General features: G+C 34.2%; 1 long non-coding RNA gene and 2 pseudogenes across 1 annotated transcript; 1 reads left to right on the top strand and 2 right to left on the bottom strand.

The window, feature by feature from the left end:
- Window positions 1-339: 339 nt before the first annotated feature.
- Window positions 340-950, bottom strand: LOC120178647. The gene is made up of 3 exons (XR_005521530.1): window positions 865-950; window positions 544-600; window positions 340-413 (listed from the first exon to the last, which is right to left on the bottom strand). It is a non-coding gene; the product is annotated as an uncharacterized LOC120178647 (long non-coding RNA).
- Window positions 951-1086: 136 nt separating this feature from the next.
- Window positions 1087-4217, bottom strand: LOC120178606 (annotated as a pseudogene).
- A 14-nt stretch (window positions 4218-4231) lies between these two features.
- Window positions 4232-6696, top strand: LOC120178640 (annotated as a pseudogene).
- Window positions 6697-19758: the final 13062 nt, after the last annotated feature.

The raw sequence follows: 19758 nt of genomic DNA, 5'->3' as shown, positions 1-19758 counted from the left end.
AAGAAACGATAAATTACCTAGGCAGCTTTCAATCTGGAATTTCACTTGGAATCTAGAGAAAATGCTTTTAATATTCATCCAGTTATACAAAATCCACAATACAATATTAGTTCAGTAATCAATGTTGGATTGAGATTGAGGAAAACAATCATACCTTCACGATTATAATGGCTATAACTCCAATGACAATAAGAAACAACAATGCCATAATGCATTTATCAGTAGCAAACTATTCACAAAAGGATAATAAAATCAGTAAATACAATTTAACGTGATATGGATCGTATGAGTGAGGGGAAGTGTATGTTTCAGAGATTGAACTGCCTACCAATTTATTTGACCAGTTTAGATGCTTTCTGGATTGAGAGATGGATATAATCCAGCTCATTAATTATCCTGCTCATTTGTTCAGTCTAGATATGATAGAAATAGCACGGCTTAGTTTGAATATTGATGTATAATCTCAAAAGATTAATACAATCTAAGTGTAAAACACTTGATGATCACGATGTTGATAATTCTTATTGCTTTCAAGTTGTGTACCTGAGCCTTGAGAGCTGCAGCAGTTTCTGTTCCAACATCAACAGTATCTTGAACAACCTAATATTAAAAAGGGTCAGGCAAAATTAGTGTTCCATTATGAATAGCCCATCAATCTGGATGTGTTAATGTTGGGAGGAATTAATACAAAACTTTGGACATCCCAAGACTTCTTGCATTTTGTTGATTTTAAGTTCAATATAGGAAGAATATAGAAAGAAATTTCAAGGTCTAAGGATATGAATATAAAACCAATTATTTCTCCCTATAGAAAATGCACGGGGTGCCATATAATCATATTACAAAAAAAGTTTTGATAACAACCTTCTTAGCCCTGTCAATGGCTTGATCAGCCTCATCCATCATCTGGTTTCCTCTATCCATTAGCTGTTGATTTGTCGTAGCTGCAGAACATAAAGGTTGTCTCAAAAGAAGTTCAAAATTGAAGAAAAATACGATACCTACAAATCATTTCCGGTACGGTAGAACAAAGCTTCATTGTAAGATAATTTCTGGAAATTCATGCTGCCATACTAACAGAATATATTAGCCATTAGATACAGCTCTGATCAACGTTCGAATAGACTCAATCTCTAAAGAATTTTCTAGCCTCAACACAATTTCATTCTCAACAAGCTTATCCAGCAACTTGATTGCCTGATCAAACTCATTCGCCTTGCAAAAGTTCTCAATCAAGACACCATAATTACCAGCCTCTGTTGGAATACTCAATCGAATCATTGCCTTGAGCACATCAGAAGCTGCCTTCATATCACCAGATTTACATTGACAATTTAACAGCTTGATGAAAATTCTTCACCACCTCCTTCAAAATAGTCTTAGCCTCATTTGTCTTGCCCGCATCACACAGCCCTGGCAATAAAGTTGAATACATTGTTGCATTAGGCTTTATACCAAATGACTTTATCTCTTCAAACAATCTCAACCCATCATCAACTTGCTACAGTGCAACATACCCGTTTATCATGGTAGTGTAGCTGATTACTGTAGGAGCTAAGTTCTTCGCCTTCATCTCTACAAATAACTTCTCAGCTTCCTCCATTCTCTTGAACCGAGTATATCCATTAATCAATGTATTATACATCACAGCATCAGGTGCAATGCCCCTAGTCTTCATATCTTCATAAAACCGATTAGCAGTGTCGAGTCTCAACTACAAAAAGAATCCCCAATCAATGTATTATACGTCACAGCATCAGGTGCAATGCCTCTAGTCTTCATATCTTCATAAAATCGATTAGCAGTGTCGAGTTTCAACGACAAAAAGAATCCCCAAATCATGATATTATAGGTATGACGAGTAGGCTCTATCCCCTCACTCAACATCTAATTGAAATACCTTTTGGCCATCATATATCGACCATGTCGTAATATAACCTTAAAGAAATCATCATAAGACTTGATAGTCCTGTCCACACCCAACTCCTCCATTTTCTGGAAAATTTTGACAGCTTCTTGAACTATACCAGCTTTCCCATAACTATCAATAATAAGAACAAAGAAATCCTCATCCTATTCAACGCCCTTTAGGGCATGTCTAGAAATGGTATTCAGGTGATACTAGAGCATACGATATGGTACTTGTGAGCTCATCATCATAAACTGGAATAACAGTGTCATTAACACCCACCGGAAGAAACAGCCCAGCCCCACCTTGCAGTTCCAACTCTTTAAACGATGAAATATTGAACCGATCATACACATTTAATGTATCAAGCTTTGAAGATCTTCCTAAAAAGTTTTTGTTCGAAAGAACGATAGAAACTCAAGAAAGGCATTTTTAACCAGCTAACAAATTCTTCCATATTTTCAGAACCTATACTGAGCAATGTAGGGGAAGGAGAAAAAAAAAAATAACCTTTGGCACAATATTTGCTTCAGAACGGTCTTCCAATTATACAGCAGCAATATTGGCAAAACTTTCGAGATAATGTTCTGGAAAAAATTAATTCACGAGATAAAGCACTCCCAAGATTAATTGCTCAAATAAGGTGAAATCCACAGTGTTGGCCGTAGGTCGCCATGCCTTCCGGGCGACCTACTAGGTCGCCATGTCTTCCCGGCGAGCTACAAGAGATTGCATGTGCCATGCACGTCCCAACACGCTGGGCATCCGAGGCCATCCGACCGAGGCCATCCGAGGTCATCCGACCGAGGCCATTCGAACGAGCTATGCGATGGCAGCTGAGCGAGCTATGCGAGGGAATCAGAGGGCAGCCGAGCGAGGGTAGGTCGCCCGGAGTGCATGGCAACCTACAAGGTCTACAAGATCGCCCGGAGGGCATGGCGACCTATGTGTTGGGACGTGCATGTGCCATGCAACACGTTCATTCTCTCTGTTTGAGCAAGGGTAGTTCGCCCGGAGTGCATGGCGACCTACAAGGTCGCCCGGAAGGCATGGCGACCTACGACCAACACTGTAGATTTCACCCTATTTGAGCAATTAATCTTGGGAGTGCATTAGCTCGTGAATTAATTTCTTTCAGAACATTATCTCGAGAAGAAACAACCCAGCCCCACCTTGCAGTTCCAACTCTTTAAACGATGAAATATTGAACCGATCATACACATTTAATGTATCAAGCTTTGAAGATCTTCCTAAAAAGTTTTTGTTCGAAAGAACGATAGAAACTCAAGAAAGGCATTTTTAACCAGCTAACAAATTCTTCCATATTTTCAGTACCTATACTGAGCAATGTAGGGGAAGGAGAAAAAAAATAACCTTTGGCACAATATTTGCTTCAGAACGGTCTTCCAATTATACAGCATCAATATCAGGTAGTGAAAACGAATTTTTCTTGATTAATACAAGTCCTCGCTGAATTTCTAGAAAAACGGATTTTGCGGGAATTGGTATTAATTATCCAGAAAAACTGAAAAAATTTAGAACTAAGTCCCTGAACTTCTTAAAATTTTGAAAATATCCCAAAAATTTCAAAAACTTATAATTTGGTATTAAATTTTCATTTATTACAACTTTAATTTGATATTTTAAAACTAATAAAATTTAGCCCTAAGTGTGACATCCTGCCACCGTGAAACCACTAAAGTAAAAACGCAACCTCTGCCATGTGACGAACAGCCAGACGCAAGTACAGAAACGAAACGCATCATCCTGTCCACCACACTGCTATCAGTCTACTAGCTATAGCTTCATCTCACAGGTAAACAGCAAAATCTCTCATTTCAAATTTCACACTCAAAACCCTGTGGTATTTTCACACTCACGTGTAAATTGCAAAGACACTTCATTGTTTTTTTTAAGCCAAGTAAGTTGATGGTTAAAAGTTAAATTCCGAAGCTAATCACAGCCTCTTCAATCGTAAGATAAAGCCTGGGTCCGTACATTTCATAAACCATAAATAGCCCCAACCAAACCCTCTCAGTTCCTTTTGCCTTTGTTGTTCATCCTCTCTTCAGAGCAAACCAAAACAGATAAAGTCCAAAAGGCTTGAAATATTTTTTTCTTCATTTCTTTAGTTTGTTCGGGGTAGATGATCTTTCTGCGTACGGACTGAGTATTGGTCAAAAATCCTAATTTTCAGGTCCCAGCGAGCCCTGTAATAAAGAAGAGCCTGCTCTGCTGTTTCAGTATGTGCATTTAATCCATTTTTCTGAATACCATCCCCTTCCTTTAGTTGTTTCATTTGATGCATTAATCCTCTATGTTTTTGATTCCCCGGGCACCCATCTCTGCTTCCAGTCTTCAAAGTTCATTGCTTTCACCCACCGTTGACAATTTTTAATTCTCTCTTGCGAGTAGAGAGAAACAATCAGGGTGAGAAAACATAAAATGTTGGAGTACAAACGTAAGTCAGAAAGTGGGGTGAGTTCAGAAACAAGGAATTCTTCGATTCAAAGTTCAATGAGTAGTGAAAGCTGTAGCAGTTTCAGTTGTCTCTCTTTTGAGGTTCTTCCCACATCTAAGTCCACCCCAGACAACCTTTCTCTCAAACCCCACCGATCATCCGACTTCGCTCACTCCAACATCCGATCCGCCACCTTGGCCCGCAAAACCGGCCTTACTTTCCGTGATTACCGACTGGTACGCAACATAGGTTCCGGCGACATCGGAACTGTCTACCTCTGTCGGTTGGCCATCGCCGATGAAAACTGTTTTTATGCGATGAAAGTGGTGGATAAGGAAGCGTTGGCTATGAAGAAAAAGGCGCAACGTGCTGAGATGGAGAAGAAGATCCTGAAGATGCTGGATCATCCATTTTTGCCTACTTCGTACGCTGAGTTTGAAACTTCTAATTTTTCTTGTATAGTCATGGAGTACTGTTCAGGCGGTGACTTACATTCTCTTAGACATAAACAACCTCAAAAACTCTTCTCTTTGAGCTCCGCAAGGTACCCTCTTTCTCTTCTACTTGCATAGCCGACAGTTTTCCTTTTTTTTTAAATTTTTTTTAACTACATTGACTTTACAGTGATGCTTCATGCATTCTTTATTCTTAGTGTTTTGTTTTTCCTGTACTGTGTTGTGTTGTGTTGCAAACACATAGCTTGACTTGTTCTTATCCTTGTCTGCTTCTACCATGCAAAGTCACAACAATAATCAACCTTATCTCTAAAAATTGATTCGATCTTCCTTGCATTTGTTTAAGCTTAATTCATGTAATTGTTAGGAGACCTTTTGCTCAAATTCCTTATTTGATTCTGGATCCAATTGCAGGCAATATTAAAAGAGTTAGTCTTGTCATTGATTTATTTTTCTCATGTTGGTAGATGAGATAGTTTAAACGTTAGCAAACGAATCTCGCATTGTTTGCATGATATTCATTTAAGCTAGATCTCTCGTTGTTAATAAATTTTTTCAACAGGTTTTATGCAGCCGAGGTTCTGGTAGCTCTAGAGTACCTTCACATGTTGGGCATTATTTACAGAGACCTAAAACCGTAAAACGTTTTAGTAAGATTAGACGGTCACATCATGCTCTCAGATTTCGACCTTTCGCTTTGTTCATACGCTATCCCCGTTAGAGTGTAAATGGGACGAGACAGATTATGAGATACTCGAGATTGGCTCGATCAAGGTTCGATAAATACTCAGATCGAATGGACTCGACTCGAGCTCGACTCAAGTTTTTAACGAGTCAAAACGAGATACTTAATATTCGACTCAAAAAGCTGTGAGCAGCTCGAAAATATAATATATTAAGATTTTTATTTTTTTTAAAAAAACAAATTATTAATAATTTTAAAATTTATGTATTGATTTTTTTTATAAAAAATACAGTAAAATTTTCAAGTATTTAAGGTTTATGTTCGGGTTTGAAACTTTAATTGAGTTAAGTTTAAGAATTTTTTTCATTTCGAGCCTTTTCGAGTTACTCACGAGCTTCAGTTCAAGATTTCGAGTTCGAGTCGAGCTTGAAAATTTTAAGCTCGTGAGTTTTCGAGTCGAGTCGAGTCCCATTTCAAAGTTTTCGAGTCGAGTCGAGCTCAGCAATACTCGAGCTTAGCTCAACTCGTTTACACCCCTAATCCCCGCTGTTGAATCACCATCGTCATCTTCGGACCCAATGCCGCTACGGGACAAGGCCGACAAATGTTCGCAGCTAAGCCGACTCTCCAGCTTTTTCTGGAAGATCTTGCGGTCGATGATAATCGAAATGCTCGCACCACCAACAAAGTTGTTCTTCGTGGCAGAGCCCGTCTCTGCCCGATCGACCTCCTTCGTTGGGACCCACAAGTATGTTTCTCCAAAGGTTGCCTTGGGTGGGTCTCACGGTAATGTCGTTCACTGGTGGGCTTTTGGGATCTTCATCTACGAGTTGATCTATGGTCGTACGCCTTTTGCGGCTCCATCCACCCGCCTTCTTACCTCCTTGAGCACCACGCACGTGACCTCATCTTCGCCTTGTTGAACAAGGACCCCAACGTTCGCTTGGGATCCAAACGCGGCGTCAAAACATACCCTTTCTTTAAAACACTGAATTTCGTGCTTATAAGATCAGTCACGTCGCCGATGATTCCGGGGATAAGGCGGCAATCGACGTGGTCTTATTACCAGCCAAAGAGCAAGGAACAATCAACCAAGTTTGATTACTTCTTCTGAGAAAGATCAAGTGAAACGGCGTTGTTTACGCCACATGTTATGTCTACTCGTTTCATACCTAATTACATAAATATAACAAGCATAGCAATGAATAACAATTATTATGTGTCAACTGCTCTTCTTTTATATTCAATATGTCGGAAAATCTTATAAGCATTAATCATTTGTTATCATCTAAAGATTTTAGACAAATAAATTAGATCGTGGATCTATTCAAGTAAGCTGATAATTTGTTGACAAAGATCAAACCAAATCTTTTACCAGAAACAAGAAAGGTGATAGTTAGACCAAGTATTAATTGTTAAGATAATTCCCATATTTATCTCGAAACAGAAATTCCATGAAATGTGGGATCAATTATTGGTTTAATGGATTTGTAGGTTATAAGGTGGATTAAAGATTTTAAACCATAGAGTAGCTGACTTGTTTTACCAGTAGGCTACTGGTGGAGTAGGGTCATAAAGTGAGTAATAATATTCCCATTTATTCACTACCTTTTGACAAAACCAGTAACATGAAATTTGAAATACTAGTCGTTGTCTTCGGCCTTCTAGAGGTTCAGTGTTTGACCGTTGCGTCATATAGTAATAATATGTTATGTTTTAGGGAAAAGTTGTATAAGAAATTAGGGATTTCAGAATTTAGAAAGAAAGAGAGTACAGAAAACGTGTAGATTCATTCCAAAGATGATCCTTAGTAGGATGAGGTACACTTTATATAATTACAAGTACATACAGCTGTATCAAAAACAACAAATCTAACAAACTAACAGAATTTGTTGACTCACACCCATCTACCCTATTTGGACTATTCAACCGAGCCCACTGCATCCTCCAATTCCAACTCGCATCCCATATCTATTGGAGAGATAATTTGGTATATTTCTGCTGTAGCCCAATTGGTTTTGCTCTTGTTTGCTTTGGCCCGTGCCTCCGAACTCTTCAATCCATCTGTTCCACTTCTCTCTTCATTAGGTAAAATTCCAATCCCTAACTCTCCCACTTCATTTCAATTTTCCCCTAATTCCTCTCGATAAAACCCTAACTCTCCTGCCATCATAACAATACCCCCTCCTCTTGAAGATTCTTGTCCCCAAGGATCTAAATCAGGAAATTGTTGTCTCAAAACCGTATAATCTTCCCAAGTTGCGTCTGTTGATCCATATTGTCCACTAAATGAGCAATTGAATGACTGCCTGGTTCTGTCTTGTAACCACTTGTTGATTCAAAACAAGGGCTGGGTAGATCTGTAGTTGCCCATCCGATGCTACCTCTGGAGGGTCGATCGAGGTTAGTCCCTGTTTCCCTACTTTCTTCTTGAGTAGACTTACATGGAAAACTGGATGTAGTTTTGATTTGGATGGAAAATCTAATTTATAAGCAACCTGACCAATTCTTTGTTGTATCTTTTTTTAATAGGAATTGAATGCCTCATTAAAAATCCCCTTCTTGATTGAAGGAGCTTGTAAAAAAGCTCCTTAATCAGTGGAAGAGGGAAAAGATTGCCTTAAGATTATATTAACCATAATAAATTACATAAGATACAACCAAGAGACTTCCCCAAAATAACCAAAAACTGAATAACTACCCAAACAGCCATGTACAACACTACAACGACCTCTACTCTGGTTGGCTTGTACCCGATCTAGCAATGCTACTAAAGACTTACACCCTAAACACGGCCAGGAAAACAACACAAAACATTCCCACAATATGCCTGAAGCAATCACCAATCCCCTCCTTAGCTAACTTGTCAGCTTCCATATTACAATTCCTAGGAATCAATCTCAGAACAATATCCTTAGCTGAAATAGATGCCCCAATTTCCTCCACCATAGAACTGAAAAATACATATGTAGAGTTCGGCTTAGAAATCCAATCCACTGTTGTTTTACAGTCACTTTCTATAATTAATCTCCCCTTCATAGCCCAATCCGATGAGAAAAAAAACTCAATCCCTTCCTTAATAGCTTTCAACTCTGCCAAAATAGGAGTTCCAGTCCCTACAGCTATTGAGAAAGTGGCTAAGGTATTAGGGGTAGAATCTTTCAAAATACCACCTATGCCACCTTGCAACCTATCCCCTCTTACCGCCCCATCAACATTGAGTTTGAACATATCAAGGGTCGGTGGAGTCCAACAATTAGCCTTCTCAGGGACAGAAGAATACTAAACCTTATCTTCAAGCAAATGATCCCCAACTAGAGTGTCCGAGTTAATACGAAGCAAAGGGTATTTAGCTAAATACCATTTAGCCAATCTAAATCTGGCAAAGAAGAACAAAGAAGAACTGTCGACCTTCCAATTTTTGAACACGACCAAGAACACATAATTGAAATGGGGTCTTGTAAGGCCCAAAATATCGAGCAGCAAGCTTCAAATTTTTCCTTAGGGCAAGCGATGTTTGTCTGTATGGCTGAAGCTTCAGGTAAACTTCATCTCCGATTTGAAATTCTCTGTCTGTTCGATGTTTATCACTAATCTGCTTCATTCGATTGTTAGCTTTAAGTAGTTACTCCCGTAATAATGAATTCAATTGCTCCCTTTGTTGCATTACATCCTGAACTGCATCAACTCTAGAATCTATTGACCATGTCACATTAGGGACTTATACCCATATAAAGCTTCAAATGGTGTCATTTGTAGGGCAGTATGGTAGTTAGTGTTGTACCACCACTCAGCCTGAGCTAACCATTTTGACCAAGTCTTTGGCTTTAAGAAACATATACACCTCAAATACTGTTCCAAACATTGATTAAGCCTCTCAGTTTGGCCATCTGTCTCTGGATGATAGGCAATACTGAATAATGTAGTTGAGCCTAATTGCTTCATTAATTCTTGCCAAAACAGACTAGTAAAAGACTTGTCTCTATCAGAAATAGCCACCTTAGGAGGACCATGTAACTTATAAACTTGATCAAGGTAAACCCTAGCAACTTCCACCACTTTGTAGGGATGAGCTAATGGCATAAAATGAGATACTTAGTGAATTTATCAATCACCACCAAAATACAATTATACTTTGTTGAAGATGGAAAACCTTCAATGAAGTCCATTGTAATCACTTCCCAAGCATTGCTTGGGACTGGAATAGGTTGTAACAACCCTGACTTAGAAATATGCTCTATTTTAATTCTCTGACACATTTCACATTGTTGTATATGCTCTTGAATCAGAATCTTCATTCTTGGCCAGAAAAAATAAGACTTAATTCTCTGATAAGTAGCTTGAATACTTGAGTGACCTCCCTGTGGTGAATCATGTAAAGCCACAATGATATTCTGTCTAAGATCCCCTTTGCTGCCCACATAAATCCTATTTTTTAAATACAAGACTCCTTTAACTAATTTCCAATCTTGTATCTTGTCTGGTTGAATAACCAGAATATGAATTTTTTCTTAGGCTATAGCATCTTCTTCATAACTTTTTTAATGTCCTATACCCAAGTAGGTGTTATAACAGTAACCCCTATCTGAACAAATTCACCAGAATCCATTTGTTGTCTAGAGAGTGCATCTGCAGCTTTATTAGACTTGCACTTCCTGTACTGAATGGTATAATCCAACCCCAATAACTTTGTAAGTCCTTTATTCTGTATAGTTGTAGTTAACTTCTATTCTAGTAGATGTTTTCAAGGCTCATGATCTGTTTTAATGACAAAAGAACCACTCTCTAAATAATGTCTCCAATGAGAAACTGCCATTAAAATAGCCAAATACTATCTCATAGATTGAAAGATCTGCATGCTTAGGACCCAAAGCTTTACTCAAATAAGTTATAGGTATACCTGCTTGAGAAAGAACAACCCCAATTCCTTTGGAACTAGCATCAGTTTCCAAAAATTATTTATGCTCAAAATTAGGCAAAGCCAAAACTGGAGCATTACACATAACTTCCTTTAACTTTTCAAAAGCTGATATAGCTTATTGAGACCAATGAAACCCATCCTTTTTCAGCATATTTGTTAAGAGCTTACTCAACTCCCCATATCCTCTTATGAATTTTCTATAGTATCCAATTAAACCCAGAAATCCTCTCAAAGCTTTTAGATTCTTAGGCAAAGGCCATTGTTGCATGGCTTTAATCTTAGCAGGATCAGTTGCCACACCATGAGTTGAAATTAAGTGCCCTAAATATTCCACTTGTTGCTGTCTAAAGAAGCACTTACTGCTTTTGGCATATAAACTATTCTTCAACAGAACCTCCAACACAACCCTTAGATGATGTTTATGCTCTGTCAAACTAGGACTGTAAACTAAGATATCATCAAAAAATACAATAACAAACTTCCTTAGATATGCACCTAACAAATCATTCATCAAAGCTTGAAAAGTAGTTGGAGCATTAGTAAGGCCAAAAGGCATTACTTTAAATTCATAGTGTCCTTGGTGAGTCTTAAAAGCAGTTTTGTGAATATCTTCATCCTTAATTCTAATTTGCCAATATCCAGACCTCAAATCAATTTTTGAAAAGAAAGCAGGCCCATTCAATTCATCTAACAAGTCATCTACTATAGGAATAGGAAATTTATTTTTAACTGTAGCAGAATTAAGTTTCCTATAATCCACACAAAATCTCCAAGTCCCATCTTTCTTTTTAATAAGTAAACATGGAGAAGCAAAAGGACTTTTACTCACTTGAATAATAGAAGAGGACAAAATTTCAGCAATCTGCTTTTCAACTTCAGCCTTATGATGATGAGCAAATCTATATGGTCTAAGATTTACTGGCTGTGTTCCTTGTTTAAGAACAATTGCATGATCATGTTTCCTTCTAGGAGGCATTCCTCTTGGCTCTTCAAATACTTCTTGAAACTATTTCAGTAGGTCTTGCAATGGAAGAGGAGTTACACTTTCTTCAACTTCAACACTCATCAAATAAATCTCCCCACTCAATTCAGTATATTTTTTAGCTAGCTTCTGAAACTTCTCACTTGTGATGGTTTTGATTAGTGATAACTTTTGAGATCCTTAAATAACCACATTTTTCACATCCTTCTCAAAACTGATGGTCTTAGCTTTAAACTCCATCATTATAGGGATAAATTCTTCCATCCAATCCACCCGAAATATCATATCACTGCCTCCCAAAGATAGTACTCTGAAATCATGCTGAAATTCATAGCCTTGCATCTTCCAACTCACCTTATTACTTTTAGCAGTACTAAACAACTTTTCACCATTAGCTACTGTAATAACTAATGGTTGAGTATGAACCAATTCAAATCCTTCCTTGGCCCACTTAGGAGTCACAAAGCTATGAGTGTTGTCACTATCAATCAACACATTAATAGGTTTCCCTCTGATGAACCCTGAATCCTCAAGGTAGTGTGTCCCACATTTCCTGTAATAGCATTGATAGAAATCTCAAAGGCTTCTTTTGCTAGTTCTTCCACCTCCCCAGGATCTCCTTCTATCAACTCTTGTTCAGCAGATTCCTCTTCTTCCTCCATACAATTCAACTGTCTGATTTTGCATTAGTGCCCAGGAGTAAAATTTTCCCCACATTTAAAACACAAATTGCGGGCTCTTCTATATTCCACCAGACTTTGCTTGGTGTTTGTATTGGGAGGAACTAACTTAGGCAAAACATTACTCATAAACAAAATACAACACCATAGAGAGACACCGTGAGAAAATATTATAACAACGACCAACGATTTGCACAATGTCTTTAAAAAAGCATAAAATCACAATTCATATCATAGTCCATATCAACCAATAATAATCATAATCCAAATCAAACATTAATCAGTCCTAATATTATGCAAATGATCATGCACCCATACGACTTACACATCGTTCGGAGAGTAAGTTTCTAGAACCACTCTAACTCCAATAGACCATCCGATGTAGGATTCGCTACAAAAGCATAAACCCTTGAATTCGAAGTGAATTTCACCCCATCGAATAAATACACGAAACTTCCCCTATCAATCTCAACCCAATAAAATATTATAACAAATTTCATCTAAATGTAAACATATTACATATACAAATAATCCTAATATATCACATAAATTCTAAGTCTGATATATCAATATATTTCACGTAGCATCTTTCGAACAAAATACCAGACAACAAATAATCGCAAAACAATCATGATCATAATAAACAGTGAATATGTAAGTCAATCAGAAACCTCACAAACAAAGTATAACATCCTATAGTGACACACCTTGACAAAAAGATTAACACGGTGTCTTTAAAGTGTATAAAGTCACAATTCACATCATAGATCGAATCAAACAATGATAATCACAGTCTGAATATTATGTAAATAATAATGCACCCATACGCCTTACACACCGTCCAAAACGTATGTTCTATAGATCCACTAACTACAACACACCATCTAAAGTAAGGTCCGCCACAAAGACAAAGGCCACTTATTTCGAAGTGACATTCAACACATCAAGCGAATACACTAAACTTCCCCTATCAATCCAAACCCAATATAACATCATAACATATTTCATTCGAATTTTGATCTAATTCGAATGTAAAATATTACATATACAAATAATCTAAATGCATCGCATAAATTCTAAATCTAATATATCAACATATTTCACATAACATTTTCAAACAAATAATAATAATAATAATAATAATATAAAACAAGCAATAATAATCATTGTTCGAATATTATGCAAATAATCATGCAGCCGTACACCTTACAAATCATTCGAAGTGCAGTGGCCACTGAATCCAAAGTGACATCCTTGTATAACTTGACAACATATATCATCAGAATTCTAATTTTATCCGAATGTAAGAATATTACATATATAAATAATCCAAATGCATTGCCTAATTTCTAAGTTCGATATATCAACATTTCACAAGACATTTTCCAAACAAAATACCATACAATCAATAATCTCAAAACAATTATGCTCACAATAAACAAAGAAAATGTCAATCAATCAGATAACTAACAAAAAAAATATTGCACCCTACAGAGAGACGTTGAATCAAACATTATACAATTCACATCATAATTCACATAATCTACACATCATGTCTTTAAAATCTACAAAGTCACAATTCATATCATAATCCGAATCAAACAATGATAATCATTATCCAAATCAAACATTAATAATCCAAGTTTGAATTATATAATTTAATTTAAGAATAAATTATCCAAATCAAACAATGATAATCATTATCTAAATCAAACAATGATAATTTAAATTAATTTCATTTAAGAATATATTAACATAATTTAAATTAATATATTCTTATGATATTTTATAATTTATAATTTAAATTTTATTATTATTATATTTATAAATTATATTCATAATTTAATTTAAGAATAAATTAACAAATCAGAGTTTAAAAACCAATCAGTAAGGAAAACAAATCAAAACATTATAAGCAACGTACCATTTTTCTCTTGTTTCAAGTATACCTCTAATTTGAAACATCTTCACTACTCAAAGACAAGTTGACCGCGTACGGATTGGAGCTCCTAAGATGCAAAAGGAATTTAGTAAGTAAATTTTCTAAGCTATTTTTCCAAACTTATACAATTAAAACAGTCGAAGAACTATGTGGCCCATCATAATACATCTGAAAAAACTATACCTTGTACAGGTCTTTGTTTTAAGCCTCTGCTACATATGCTAGTTTTTTCTTTAACTGGACAGGCAACAATTTCTCATTGTGGAGGGGTGATTCTAGTTCTTCTTTCTCTGTCTTGAGCATTGCTAGAGTATGCTCGCCAGTCTCCTCACCTTTGGATTTTTGCATGCACTCAATACTTAAGTGAAAGAAATAAACCAGACTATACAGAAAATACGAATATGAACACATTAAATCTTCAATGTCAGATATATAAAACAGAAGCATTCAAGACATACTCAGAGTATGTGTTTTGTATCAGAGGATTTCAAGTTCAACCATAGATTTTCAATTAAGCTTAAATGGAATTGATATTGAATACAGATTTCGAGTCTCGAGTGTTCTCCTTGCCAGGGTTAGGCAATGAACTACATTTACTGTCCCGTACTTGACAATAATGCATAACTATTTTCACTTAAAAATAATGTTAAACCATTGAAACATAAGAAAGTTTCAAACTTCAAATATGGCCATCAATGCAACTATTAGATATAGGTTCACATCACTATCTCAAAAAGAATCTTAGTCAATATAGTCTATGATTTCATGCAAATGCATAACTAAACTTTTTAAGATAAGAAAGGGAGGTCTCATTAAAACCCCCTTCATATCCATTGAAATACAAGAATGTATCTCAATAAACATAGAAATGAGGAAAAGAGTGCCTCAAATGTATAACTAAATTAAAGACTAATTTACACAATTCAATCTATTTATGTAACAATAGAACTAGAAGCTTACAGGAAAGAGAAATTATTTAGTAAGAAGTAAGTCTGTAACGTATCCTGGTGGTGGATCAAAGCTGAGCTTTGACCCTCGTCGCCTATTTGTGATGAGGGGGTGTTTTGTACATTCTAGTTATACCTGACGTCCATTACGTCCAAAGGACTATAGAAGGAAAAAGACATCATTTTTCGGTTATAGATCTTCTCTATTTCTAGGTTTCTAGAAATATCGTTAAATGATACTAACATTTACGATGAACTATTTACTTAATCAGACATTGTTGACAAAAGTTTCTCTCTTATGAAAGAACATTTGAAAGGATATTCATGGTGATAATAGAACCAGACATTGTTTGAAACTTAGATTGCTGCAGACAAAATTCCGTCAACACAAATAAAAAATCTAACAAAAGAGGGTCCAATCTTAACAGTTCAAAATGAATCAACATCTACAGTGATTATGCCACCATGGTACTAGCATAAACATAATACTTTAAAAGCAGTTCTTTCATCTTACAAGGAAAAGGTTAGGAACTCACAAAAACAGTAAAATCAACAGTATTTTGCTTTGACTTGTCCGAACTATGACCATCCTGAAAAAAAGTATAAGAGTCAGCTTTCAAATTACATATCATTAGTCGATCAAATCCTCAACTACCTAGAAACTTTACTCCTCTAACGAAATTTACACAAACAATCAAGTTTTTAGGAATTTGGGCGGAAACTGCATAGGAACTATGAAAAATCTCAAAAAGAACAAGCAATTGCATGCCATTAATTAAGGTTTCTATCTAAAAGTACATTAAGGATGATAACAAAGCCCATATATTAAGCCCCCAACGCCAGCATTTCAAGCACAAACAATTTTAATCCCCAAAAAACAAATATATAATAATTTATAATTTATAATTTATAGTGTAAATATTAATATTATGATTTTGATAAAATATATAAATAATTTAATTTAAGAATAAATTAATAAATCAAAGGTTGAAAACCATTCAATAAGGGAAACAAATCAAAACACTATAAGCAATGTACGGAAAATGCTTTATAAAAATATTTTAAATAATATTAGAATAATCTAAATTAATTTAATTTAAGAATATATTAATATAATTTTATAGAATATGATTGGAAATGTCAGCTTCAAAATATGTGATTTTCTTGATTTATAGCCTATTTGAAATGCAAAAAAAATTAGTACTTTCTTACTAGTAGAAGTAACATTTTACCTGGCTTGTACATGCAACAAAATTGCCACTTAGATTCCATGGAGTTATCTGCAGCTCCAATTCAATGTTTGATGCAGTAGCAAGAGTTGACACATTGCACTGGTTAGAGTTGTTAGTTGTGTGATTCCTAAATGCTTAAGCCGGTACAGGCCAGCTTGCATGCTTTCATAGGCACACACATGTACAAGATTGAGAAAAGAAATAATCAAGATAGATGAAATATGCGGAAACACATGCATTTCTAACCTCATAGTATTTCTATATTTTCTCTAAATATTACACATATCAAGGATCATGATAGGATAAAAACAAAGCATCTTGTTTTTCATTTCTTTTGTCTAATATATGAAGCAAAAGCATATTCATTTCATATATGTAGAATAAATAAATAAAGGGATAAAAATAAAAAATGATACTTAATGATCTAGCCCTTTGTATTACCACCCAAACTTTCCTTCCAAGAATGGTACTCCGGCATGGAATAATATGGTATCTCTTCCTTCGTATTATTGACCATGTGAGAAGCCTGTGCAAAAAAAAAAGAGAGCATAAATAACAAGAAAGCTTGCATCAAAATATTGAACATGTGAATTCTAGCCAGTAATACCTTCACAATAGGAGTTATAAACTTAACCATGAATGATTTTACTTTCAACAGTGATGGTCAAAAGGAGTAAATAAAACTGATCACCAAACCCCTGATATAATTTAAATTAGTATATTCTTATAATATTTTATAGTTTATAGTTTAAATATTATTATTATATTTATAAATTATATAAAGAATTTAATTTAAGAATAAATTAATAAAATTATACCTTGTACAGGTCTGCGTTAAGCCTCTGCATATGCTAGTTCTTGCTTTAGATGGACAGACAACCATTTCTCATTGTGAAGGGGTGATTCTACTCCTTTCTCTGCCTTAAGCATTGCTAGAGTGTGCTCGCCAGTCTCCTCACCTTTGGATTTCTGCATTAAATCTTCAATGTCAGATATATGATCACATTAAACTTAAGTGAAAGAAATAAACCTGACGCTACAGAAAATGAGAATCTGAACACATTAAATCTTCAATGTCAGATATATTATTTCATGCAGCCCCGCCCCTGGAAATGCAGGAGGTCAGAGGGTGCAAGAAAGTCAATCAATATAAAAAAAGGGTATTGTTGCTTACTTCAGAACAAGAATTCCATGCCTTAAAGATCTCTCTAGTTAGAACCATTGGCTCAAGTAAGAAAGGAATCCCAACTACCGTTGAGCAAAATAACATCTCCATCTGTAAACAAATCATACATATTCATAAAAATTGCCACTACTTCATTTGCTTATTTATTCCAAGTTTCAAACAAAAAAAAAGAGAATTTTTAAGGCTAAACTTGTGTTGTTCCTGGATTCATGGATAGTTACCTTTGTAGATTTAAACATAAATTGGACAGGACAGTTAAGGTACACCAATGAACCCTTGATTAGTCCATGAGAACACCAGATAGTTTCACATGTCTTCCATGGATACACCATTTGTTTCATAATAAACCCTTGAAGCCGTATCAATATCAGGTAAACAAATCCATGTATAAAAGTAAAATATCATCCATATTTGAAACGTTTCAAAGATTTTAAGTCAAGAAAAAACCAAAATTAGAAGGAATAAAATAGGAGAAATTATGAAGAATAATCTTGAATTGAAAGCTTATTATAAACATATTCCTGCAATAAAAAAATAACACATCTGAATCACTAGACCAAAGGCATCAACATGTGAAAGCAATGAAAATAGAAATACATAGAAACTATTTTTACAAAGTAATACAAAAATACAATGTCCTAAATTTTATTTTTCGTATTTTTTCTTAGTAAGCAAACACAGAGAAACCAAACCAGACATACATGAAAGGGAATTAGTCGCATGCAGAACTGAGAAACCTTTGCAAATGAAATAACGGGTTCAAAACAACACTAACATGTAATCAGAAAAGAAAACCCAAATGTCAACAATTTATTAGATTTAGGTAAAAAAACAAAATCCCTAATCTGTCATCAGAATATAAATCAAATTTTTAAAAAACCCAGAAAAAATTCATCACAAAATATAATCCAACAAAAGTATAAATTAAAAGAAAAACGTAACAGATACAAGAATTGGGTAAAAGAAACTAACCTGAGAATCTAAAGAATTGATTGATATAATCAATGGGCAAGTTTCTTAAATGGGTGATAGGTAGTGCTCAGTTTTTATTTTTATAGATGGGATTTCAACTGTTGGCTTAGGATAAAAAGGTAATTATACCTAAATTCTTATGATATTTATAATAATATTATATTTATAAACTATATAAACAATTTAATTTAAGAATAAATTAATTTAATTTAAAAATAAATTATATAAAAATACTTAAATAATATTATAATAATTTAAATTATTTATGTTAAGAACATATTAATATAATTTAAATCTATAATTTAAATATTAATATTATTATATAGGGCAGGATCCAATTATAATGTGTAAAACTCTTTTAGTTTATACCATTTTAAGATCATTGGATGAGAGAAATTAAAAACTGAAATTAATCGTGGAAAATGAAAAGATATTCACTAAAAAAACGAATTAATCTCAATCTTTGATTTCTCTCAATCCAATCGCTCTAAAAATGTGTAAAACTAAAAGAGTTTTACATAGTGTAAATAGATCTTAATCCTTATTATATTTAAATATTATATAAATTAATTAATTCAATTTAAGAATAAATTATATAAAAATATTATAATAATTTAAATCAATTTAATTTAAGAATATATTAATATAATTTAAAATTATAATTTAAATATTAATATTATTATATGGGGCAAGATCCAATTATAGTGTATAAAACTCTTTAGTTTTACACCATTTTAGGACCATTGAATGAAAGAAATTAAAGACTAAGATTAACCATGGAAAATGAACAGATATTCACTAAAAAACGAATTAATTTCAACCTTTGATTTCTCTCAATCCAATGAGACTAAAAAGATGCAAACCTAAAAGAGTTTTACACAATATAAGTGTATCTTAATCCTTATTATATTTATAAATTATATAAATTAATTAATTTAATTTAAGAATAAATTATATAAAATATTTTAAATAATATTAGAATAATTTAATTTAAGAATATATTAATATAATTTAAATTAATATATTCTTATGATATTTTATAATTTATAATATATTATCATTATATTTATAAATTATATAAATAATTTAATTTAATTTAAGAATAAATTAATTTAATTTATGATATTTTAATTTAATTTAAAAAAAATATCATAGTAAATGTCGAGGATTTTCCTAATGTGAATGAAAAAGAAAAAAACACAAGGACAATAGATTGTGACACTTACATTTTCTTCAACTATGAGAGCCGAGAAACAAAGAACCAATTTGTCGCGCGATTCACAAAGATTCCTTTTCTTCTGCATATTGACTTCTTCGCTTGTAGGATATTCCTTGTTGTGAACTGGCAAATGTCTACAAATGAAGCAATAACATAATGAAATTTCC

Source organism: Hibiscus syriacus, unplaced genomic scaffold, assembly GCF_006381635.1.
Source record: "Hibiscus syriacus cultivar Baekdansim isolate YM2019G1 unplaced genomic scaffold, ASM638163v2 tig00112354_pilon, whole genome shotgun sequence".
NCBI lineage: Eukaryota > Viridiplantae > Streptophyta > Magnoliopsida > Malvales > Malvaceae > Hibiscus > Hibiscus syriacus.
Note: the sequence above shows the minus strand (reverse complement) of the source record. Positions and strands in the feature narration are given on the sequence as shown.